Source organism: Crocodylus siamensis, unplaced genomic scaffold, assembly GCF_052110815.1.
Source record: "Crocodylus siamensis isolate JL-2025a unplaced genomic scaffold, ASM5211081v1 HiC_scaffold_380, whole genome shotgun sequence".
Classification (NCBI taxonomy): Eukaryota; Metazoa; Chordata; order Crocodylia; family Crocodylidae; genus Crocodylus; species Crocodylus siamensis.
In genome coordinates this window covers 2,484-11,046 of record NW_028324790.1, presented here as the reverse complement: position 1 = coordinate 11,046, position 8,563 = coordinate 2,484, and the positions used below count along the sequence as shown (strand labels likewise).

The window sequence follows — 8,563 nt, the reverse complement described above, 5'->3', positions numbered from 1 at the left end:
GCATATCTGCCCCTTTCTGCGAGCCCCACAGGTGCACTGGGAACAGGCCTGTACTGGCGTGGGAATCACGCAGGGGGCAACAGGAGCAGCAGGATACCAGAGCAGGCCCTCGCTCCGCAAGATCCCGAGCCAGGCCTGGCTGTTGACAAGCTCTGCTGCCATCGGAGGTACTGTAGGGTAACAGGGACCTAAACCGCCTGTCAGCCATTCAGCAGGACGAGGGCAGTTCGCAGGCCTGGGTCTGCTGTATGACCCCTGCTGCCCTGAAGCCCAGCCTCTTCCCCGGCTGCAGGGCATGCGCTATGGGGAAGCTCTGGGCCCCACTGCCACTGCGACTCCACGGGAAGGAAGGACGGGTGTGGTATGGGCGCACGGCCCCGTCTCCCCAGCTCGTGGCTGGAACCAGCGCCTGCTTCTCCCAGGAGCACCGCAGGGTCAGGGACACTTCTCCGCAGAGGTGGCAGTGAAGCAGAGAGGGGTCTGGGGTGCTTGTTCCAGTGCGTCTTTAAAAAACGGATTGAAAAACCTGGGGGACACAAGAATAATCTAGCAGAAAAGCACTTGATCTTGATCCAAGGCAAGAAGAAACTAAGGAACTGTGCAAACGCTCTTCTTATTTGCAAGCAAGAAGTGTGTATTTCTCAGGTGTGTGACCTGAAAAAGAACGTCTTGCCTTTGAAAGCTTGTCTGGCTCTATCCCAACGACACAGTTCAGGGGTGGGCAAAATATGGCGTGCAGGCTGGATCCAGGCACCAACTGACTGGACTCAGCCTGCAGCTGCCCCCACGGCACCCAACGTGGGGCCAAGCCCCACCTACTCCTGCCAGGGCAGCCCATGCCGTCCCTCCCACACCTGCCAGCCTGGGCCCCAACCACTGCGCACACTTCCAGCAGGGTTGTTGCCAGCGCTGCTCTGCTCCCCTTGCCTCCCACAGGAGCTGCCTGGCTGAAATTTCCTGCCTGCCTGGAGAAGTACAGCAGGGGCAAGAGTGGGAGGGGGAGTCACTACTGGAGGCGAGGGGCGTGCAGCAGCACCCAGCCACTGCAGCCACATCAGGAACAGCCCCGCCGGAAGCTGCCCGCTGGTCGGGGTCAGGCTTGGGCTAGCGGGTACAGGGAGAAGCTGAGGGTGAGGGGAAAGCACGGGGCAGATACAGCAGAGCTTGCTCGGATGCTGAGGGCTGCAGCCGCCCCTGTGGTGCTCGACCCTACGCGGAGCACTATGGGGAAGCTGTGGGCCGCACCACCTGGGTGGGCTCTGCTGCATGCACCCCCTGCCGCCTCCCTCCCCTCACCCCCAGCTGCCTGAGACCTAGTGCCCAGGCAGCATCCCCTCGCACACGCACCCATGCACACTGCCCCCCACACAGTCCCCCATACAGACACACCCCCACCCCACAGGGCAGGGCATGCAGGGAGTAGATCGTACCTTGGCTAAGCCCTGGCCCGAGCTGTCAACGCCCTATGACTCGGCCCCATGTTCCTAGCCTTGCCTGCCTGTCCCGCTCCCGAACACTGCTCCCTGCCCACCCACAGCCCCAGAGAGCGCTTTGGCAAGTTGTGCGGGTACGGCGAGAATTGGGGAGTGCTGACCTGGCCCGTGACAGCTCCTCGAAACTCTGTGTGTGGCCCTCAGACACAAATACTAGCCCACCCCTCACATAGTTGGTCCAATAAAAAAAATACATCGCTTTAAAAATCCTTGCCTCTTTTTAGGTCTTCAGATCCAAGCGTGTAAAAGAATGGCGTTAAGGCAAGCAGCGAGATAGAAAACATCTGAGACTGAATACTTGAGACACGTCCCCTAGGGAGGATGCTCATACGGACGAGCTGTCCAAGGAGAATTCTGCATCCGTCAAAAATGTTTTATTTACCAGTTATGAGGCTATCACATTACTTGCAACTGACTATTAACTAATAAAAACAGTGTGAAAAAATTACACAAGCACTTCTTTAAAGCACTGAAATAGCTCCCCTTATTAATTAAATGGATGAAGTAAGGAAGAATAAGAACAGCGTTTCCAGTACTATTTTCCATTCCTTCAATCTGCCACACGCTACGCGTCCTCCTGGAACATCACAACAAACAGGCTGCACGGGTAACTGGGAGACAGGACTGACATCTGCATCTTGGCAGCTTCCCGCTCTCCCTGGTTGGGCAGTTCAGACTCAAGGAGGCTCCAGGGTCATGGAGAGCAGACAGTGGGAACATCTGCAGGAAGGTGCAAGTCTTTCAGAGCAGGGGTAGTCAACCTCTGAGTAACGGGCCACCACTTGTGACCCAGTCATTGCCACGTTTCTGACCCTTGCTGCAGAGCCACACAGACAAGCCCGGGGTTAGACAGTCCCAATTTCAGTTGGATATTTCATTCCAGACCTATGGGACGTAGCCCAAGATAAGCTATTGGACCAACCCGGAACCAAGGGCGGATTCTCTCCCCCGTAAAAAACGCAGTCCGGAAAGTGAAGATGGGGACTTGATTGCCAACATCAAAAAATGCCACCTGGCCCAACTCATAGTCCAGAGAGACCCGGATCAGCTCTGGGGGCTGGCTCAGGGGCAGGGGTGTGTGATCAGGGGATGTGAGAGCCCAGTACTTACCCCCACATTGAAAAATAGCCCAGATCCCCTCCTCAGGTGTGGGACTGATCCATCCCTTCCTCTTCATAGAGTCTCTCGCAACCCCCATAGCCCAGACTCCCGCATCTGCTGCCTTTACCCCCCAGCAATGTCTCCCAGAAGAAAAGCCCTCACAGCCCAGCACACAGTGATAAGTGTCGTAGCGCCCAGGATTGTCAGGTAAATCCTGCTGAGTATCTCCTCGCCTCACGTATTTGCGATCCTCAGATAGGATGAGCTGGGGATGTGCTGTGTCTGCATCCAGTGTCAGACTCACTGAAGAGAGAAAGAGAGAATTCGGATCAAAGGGAGAGCCCAGCACAGACAGGACTTGATCAAGTCAGTAACAGAAACTGCCGGCAGCAGAATGAACCGGAGACTCTCCTTCCTCCAGGATGCACGCATGTCTGCGATCTCAAAGTGCAGAGACGATTCCCTCCCCGGGGAGACAGGGCAGTGAGAGACACGGATCCAGAGAGGGAGACTGGCCTCAGGACTCTTCTCCTGCTGCACCCTCAGGGGGACTTGACACCCTCGGCCCGAACCCAAACCTTCTTCAGGCAGGTAAGTAGCACTTACCTGGCCTAACTTCAGCAGCCCTATGGCATTTCATGCTGCTTGCACTGGTTTTTAGATCCTGCTGTGGAACTAATTTGTCCTTCCGAGGACGTTCACTCAATGAATCCGCTGTAGTCATTTATACTTGGTTTTGATCTTATTCGGCACAGGATGGAAGGTCCCTCAGTGCAAGTTCCAGATAACCCAAGACTACCAATTTTGGATGTAGGAGGAAGACAAGGAAAAGTAGTAAAGTCCTACCGTTTTTTTAAATCCGGTGTTTAGGACATCTGTCCAGGCAGTGGGTGACCCAGGTTCTAACCCCTGGTACCCACAATGTGGTGGCAACTTTCTTAATAGCCCTTGTGTTTCAGCAACTTTCTTAATATTCCTTGTGTTTCATATCCCCCATGCTCAATTTTCAATGCCTATAATCCTAAAATTTTCTCACTAAATTCAGTCTGCTCCTCATTTACACATCATGACCCCACTAATCAACCAGAGAGTGGGGGAGCAAAGCCAGGTGGAAATGTAAGCAGCAGCAGCGAGTGGTAAATATGCTGAGACAGGACAAGTCTTGGCAGGGTAGGGATGGCAGGAGGTGCATATTCCCCATTTGCTCTCTGGTGGCAATGGGAAGTGCTCTCAGGAAATGCTGTACAGGCAGGGTGCATGAAGGCAGAGCAAGGACAGGAAGAGCAGCGGTAGTAACACCTGGGTGCATTGTGTCCTGATGGGACACAGCCACAGAAAATGCCTGATGCTGTCCTTTTGATATCCTTTAAATGCAGGAAGCTGATGAGGCTTGCGCTGAGGTTTCCAGATGAGGTTTCCACTGAGCTAGTGAGTCACAGCCCGCTCATCCACCCAAGGAGGGAGGATTTCACATGGGAGGTGGGATGTGAGCACTAATAAGCCACAATCTTTGATTACCTTCTTCAATAGGCACTGCAAATCTTCTCCACCCTGAAACCAAAGAGGAGAAACATTTCAAATCACACACATTCCTTTCATAGGCCTGAGGATGTGATAAGCATCCCTTTTTAAAGAGGAGGAGGAAAGTAGTTGTGTGGAAACAGGCATCAGCTGTTAGGATCAAACTATTAAGGTCTCCATTGAGAGCTTGAAAGAGGTATTTAAAGGTTTGATCTTTGGGAATTGGCTTAAAGATATACGTATATGTATTAGAATGGTTCCGGATGGGCAGCAGGGGTTAATCCATTTCTAAAAACCTGGGTCACAGACGCACACTTTCACACAGCCTTTGAAGCAGACAGGCAACAAACAAGGACACACCGTTTGAGAAACTGGGGGCACGTACCATACCGTTCCATAACATGAGATATGGTGGCATCAGCTAACAAGGCCTGACAGCAGTGGGGCCTCAATCCCAGTTTTGGGGGAACAGACCAAATTAGAAGAAGGCCTGGAAAGACCAAATTAGCATGTATGCATGTGATGAGCCACGTGGACAGTATGACGACCAGAGAAAGACCAATCAGCGATAGCCATGACTGAAGAGTCATCAGGGAAGAGTGTCCCTGAGAAGGGCAAGCGTGGCCCAGGAGCAGTGGGGCAGGCAGGGGATGGAGCAGGGCCATCCAGGGAGAGCGGGAGAGGGGTAGGTGGCTCCTGCCACCGTTTGCTGCTTATCCGCCGGCTCCCACCACTGCTCCTGCTGCTCTTGCAAGACGGTGAGGGGAGACCTGTGCACCCGAATCTGTGCAGGATGGGATGGGCTGGGGCCAGGGCTGCGTGGGGCTGTTCCCAGTGGAGCCTGAGCCAGGCTGGGCGCAGGGCAGCAGCCACCGCAAAAGTTGCTGTAGCTCCCCCTCCCAGCAGCACCATCCTCTGGCCAGCCCAGCCCAGCCCAGCCCAGCCCAGGCTCTACCAGAAACAGCCCCAATCAGCCCCAGCCCGAACCCACCCTATCCTGCACGGATCCAGGGGCACCCGCCCCCCTGCCGTGCCCTCCCAGACAAGTGGCAGAAGCAGTGATGGGAGCCGGTGGACAAGCAGTGCGTGGCAGCAGGAGCCACCTCCCTCTCCCCCTACACTCCCTAGATGAGCCCTGCTCCATCCCTCCCCTGCGCCACCCCGAAAGGGCAGCACTTGCCCCAGCCCCACTCTCTTCCTCACCACAGGGGCCTTGATCTGGCCCCCCTCCCCCTCCCCTTCCACCACACCAGACTTACCAGCTGGCAGCTCTCCACGCTGCCTGCTGTGCTGCTCACTGCTATGTGCTGCGCTGAGGCTGTGTGCATGCATGGACCAATTATCAGCCCAATTATTGGCCACTGAAGGCTGACTTCCGATATAGATAATTTTCTTTATGTCAGTGCCGATCTGTTATTGGACCAATGTATCGGTGCACCTCTAGTTTCTACCTTTGGCTTCTACCAATTATAACAATCTTCCTGAAGTCCGATTCACCTGTAGTAGGGTTTACACTCTCCCCCCACCTCAGAAAATAGCATTTGAGTGTTTCCTACTGGCTTGTTTAAGAGAGACAGAATCATGTGTTTTATAGCTCTTCATATCCTTAGCACAAAAAAGCTAAATATATTACAACAGTCTATTACATTAGATTGTCAGTAGTAAAACCAAGTTTTCATCAGAAGGTAAAAACATTGTTTAAAACATTTTTCAAGTGTCTTTTTCATGCCAAATATCTCCTATTTAGCCATAGCCCACACTAATTTAATTAATAAAAAGGCAGAAAAACAAAACAGCAAATGGATGAAACTCTTTTTACAAGAGTACAACTTTGTCCAAAGCTTTTACAGGCAGGAAGAGAGAAAAGATGACTTACTAAGTTCAGCTGCTTGCGTTTCTGAAAATAAACAGAAAGGAATAAAACATTAACAAAGGAGCCTCTTTTTCCACAGATACATAAGCACTTTTAATGTCAGATATATAATTTTTCCAAGATGGGATTTCCAAAAGTGCCTGTGCACCAGATATGTATCAGGATTTAGGGACCTGAAAGTATGACATAGGAAAGAATTACAAGTCTACGTGCAAAATTGGAACCCTGAGAAACCTTCCTCAGCTTCTACCTCACTCTGGAGGCACCTAAAGATCTGTAGACATCTTCTCCAGATCCAGGATGCCTAGTCCTCCTCCCAAAGGTAGGACTAAACTCTCATCTGTAATGTAAGGTTTCTGCAGGGAAAACTGCAGTTGCCACTAGGAAGCTGCCAGAATGCATGATCGCCTACATGGCTTCCGGTAGCTCCATGCAGCTATTGACACAATTGCATGGCTTCACTTTATTAACTTTGCTAACAAGGCATACAGTGCACCCTGGGAGGCACCAACTGCTGGTGGGACTGTCATGAAAAGGGTTGTGGGTGGGTTTCATGTACCATGCAGGAGAAAAGTGTAACTTCCAACTCCTTTCCTTTTTTGAGAGGGCATGTGTTGCAATAACTGCTTCAGCATTAAGGTAATCATATGCTCAATGAGTGTAAATCAGTGCACATCCACTGATTCCAACACACCCATGTTAATTTACAAAAATGAATATGGACTTTAGAGACCTATATCATTGCTGCATTTTAGTTTCTCAAAAATTCACATATTCCTTTATGAAATTCAACAAAGTTCACGCTGCTTCTCTTAAAGTTCAAGTACAAAAAACAAACAACAAAAAAATCTTCCTTCTCCAAAATAAAGGCAAAACATGGATCCAACTTTCTACTACTGGTTTATTTGTTGAAAGAAGGAAACAAGACTTACTGATTTCTGCATCACGTTCCCCTAAAAATTAAACAAAAAATAATATAACTATTATATGGGGACGTGTTTTCCTTGGACAGACACATAATCAACTCCTTTCCTACAAGGATGGAAGTAATATTACTTCATCCCATGTGTATTATAATTAACTACTTAAGTATGCGGGGCGGATAGGCTTAATATGTATTAGGTTATTGTGCTTGCCCAGAAGGGACGCAAGGTTATTCAGGGTTCAACTTGAAGGCTAAGATTGCAATTATTCTTATCTTAGCCTAAGAAATGTGGGAGTCATGAAAGAAAGTGTGATTTAGTGTAACAAAGAGATAGTAAATTTGCAGAACAAAGAGAGAGTGATACCTTAGTACAAAGAGCTCTTGGAGTTTTCCCTTCAGTTTTCAACCCCCCCCTTCCCTCTCTCATTAAGGAGACAAGGAGGCCTGGCAGCCGTGCTTATTCAGAGGACAACACTATTGATGGGAGCTAACAGCTATTGATAATGCATTTTTAATAATATTTCTAACAATATTCCCCCCTCAAGATGCTTTCTGATCTTTACTTCATTTGGTCATATCAAGATAATTACGAGGAATTTTTCTGAGGACCATGACTTTTGCTACAGTCTGTGCTTTTAGAGGGACTGCTGCGACCTGCATTCCTTCTACCGTGGTGGTTATCAATCTAGTAAGACAAGGAATGAGACAAGGGATAAAAATCAAACCAGTTAGAGCACACAAAAGCACAAACCCTACTTTTTTCCACCAGGGTCCTCCAAATAATTGAAACCACCAGTCCTTATTCCATGTGGTTTCCCACGTTTGTATTGGTACATGGGCTATTTTCCTAATCTCTTTGGCAATCTCTAAGACCGCTTTCCCGTTGTCGTCTATTTGGAGGCAACAATTAGAAAGGTTGAGCTTTCCGCAGACTCCGCCATCCTCTGCAAGTAAATAGTCTAAGGCCATCCGATTTTGGTATATGGCTGCTCTCATCTGAGAACTTTGTCGGGCCAATAACTCGAGAGCAGTGGCGGTCTGGTTAGTAATTACTTCCAAGACTGCCTGCAACCTGATGATTCTATTCAGCATATATATTGGTGTCCGGTATCCCCAACTCCCATCATTAGCCCATGTAGCTGGTCCATAATACTCAATAATCCTCTGAGGAGGCCACTCATCCTCCTTTCACTTTTGGGAGCTACCCTGTGTCAAACTTACATCAATACTTCTCTTGGCCCTTTTCCAATCATCATACAAAGAGACTCCCAGCTTATTTCCAACCTCAGACGGTAACAAAAAGAAAGCTGGTATAATTACTCCCATATAGCAAGTTCCTGTCCACCCCTGTGGTAGTATTGTATAGGCCCGTCGTCCACAAATCCAATAGTATCCTCTTAAGGCCCTATTTTCTTTATTGGTGGCATTTAGAGGGGCCCAACCATAGGGCATCTCGGGAAACCCCAAGCCTCCTTCTGGACCCAAAGGACCAGCAACTGCGTGGCCTCCTTTCATGGAACATTCCCATAGCCCATCTTGGTTCTTGTCTGTACAATCTGTCCGATCATCACTTCGATTTGTGGCACTCCAATACTTATTAAACCACACAATTGTTCCATTAGGATGCTGCCACACTAGCCGATTATACCC

General features: G+C 49.7%; 2 long non-coding RNA genes across 2 annotated transcripts; both read right to left on the bottom strand.

The window, feature by feature from the left end:
* Positions 1 to 1,788: 1,788 nt before the first annotated feature.
* On the bottom strand, positions 1,789 to 3,546 carry LOC149851718 (uncharacterized). The gene is made up of 2 exons (XR_016439563.1): positions 3,201 to 3,546; positions 1,789 to 2,897 (listed from the first exon to the last, which is right to left on the bottom strand). It is a non-coding gene; the product is annotated as an uncharacterized LOC149851718 (long non-coding RNA).
* An 11-nt stretch (positions 3,547 to 3,557) lies between these two features.
* LOC149851717 (uncharacterized) lies at positions 3,558 to 7,046 on the bottom strand. Its single transcript, XR_016439562.1, has 3 exons — positions 6,921 to 7,046; positions 5,992 to 6,012; positions 3,558 to 4,145 (listed from the first exon to the last, which is right to left on the bottom strand). It is a non-coding gene; the product is annotated as an uncharacterized LOC149851717 (long non-coding RNA).
* Positions 7,047 to 8,563: the final 1,517 nt, after the last annotated feature.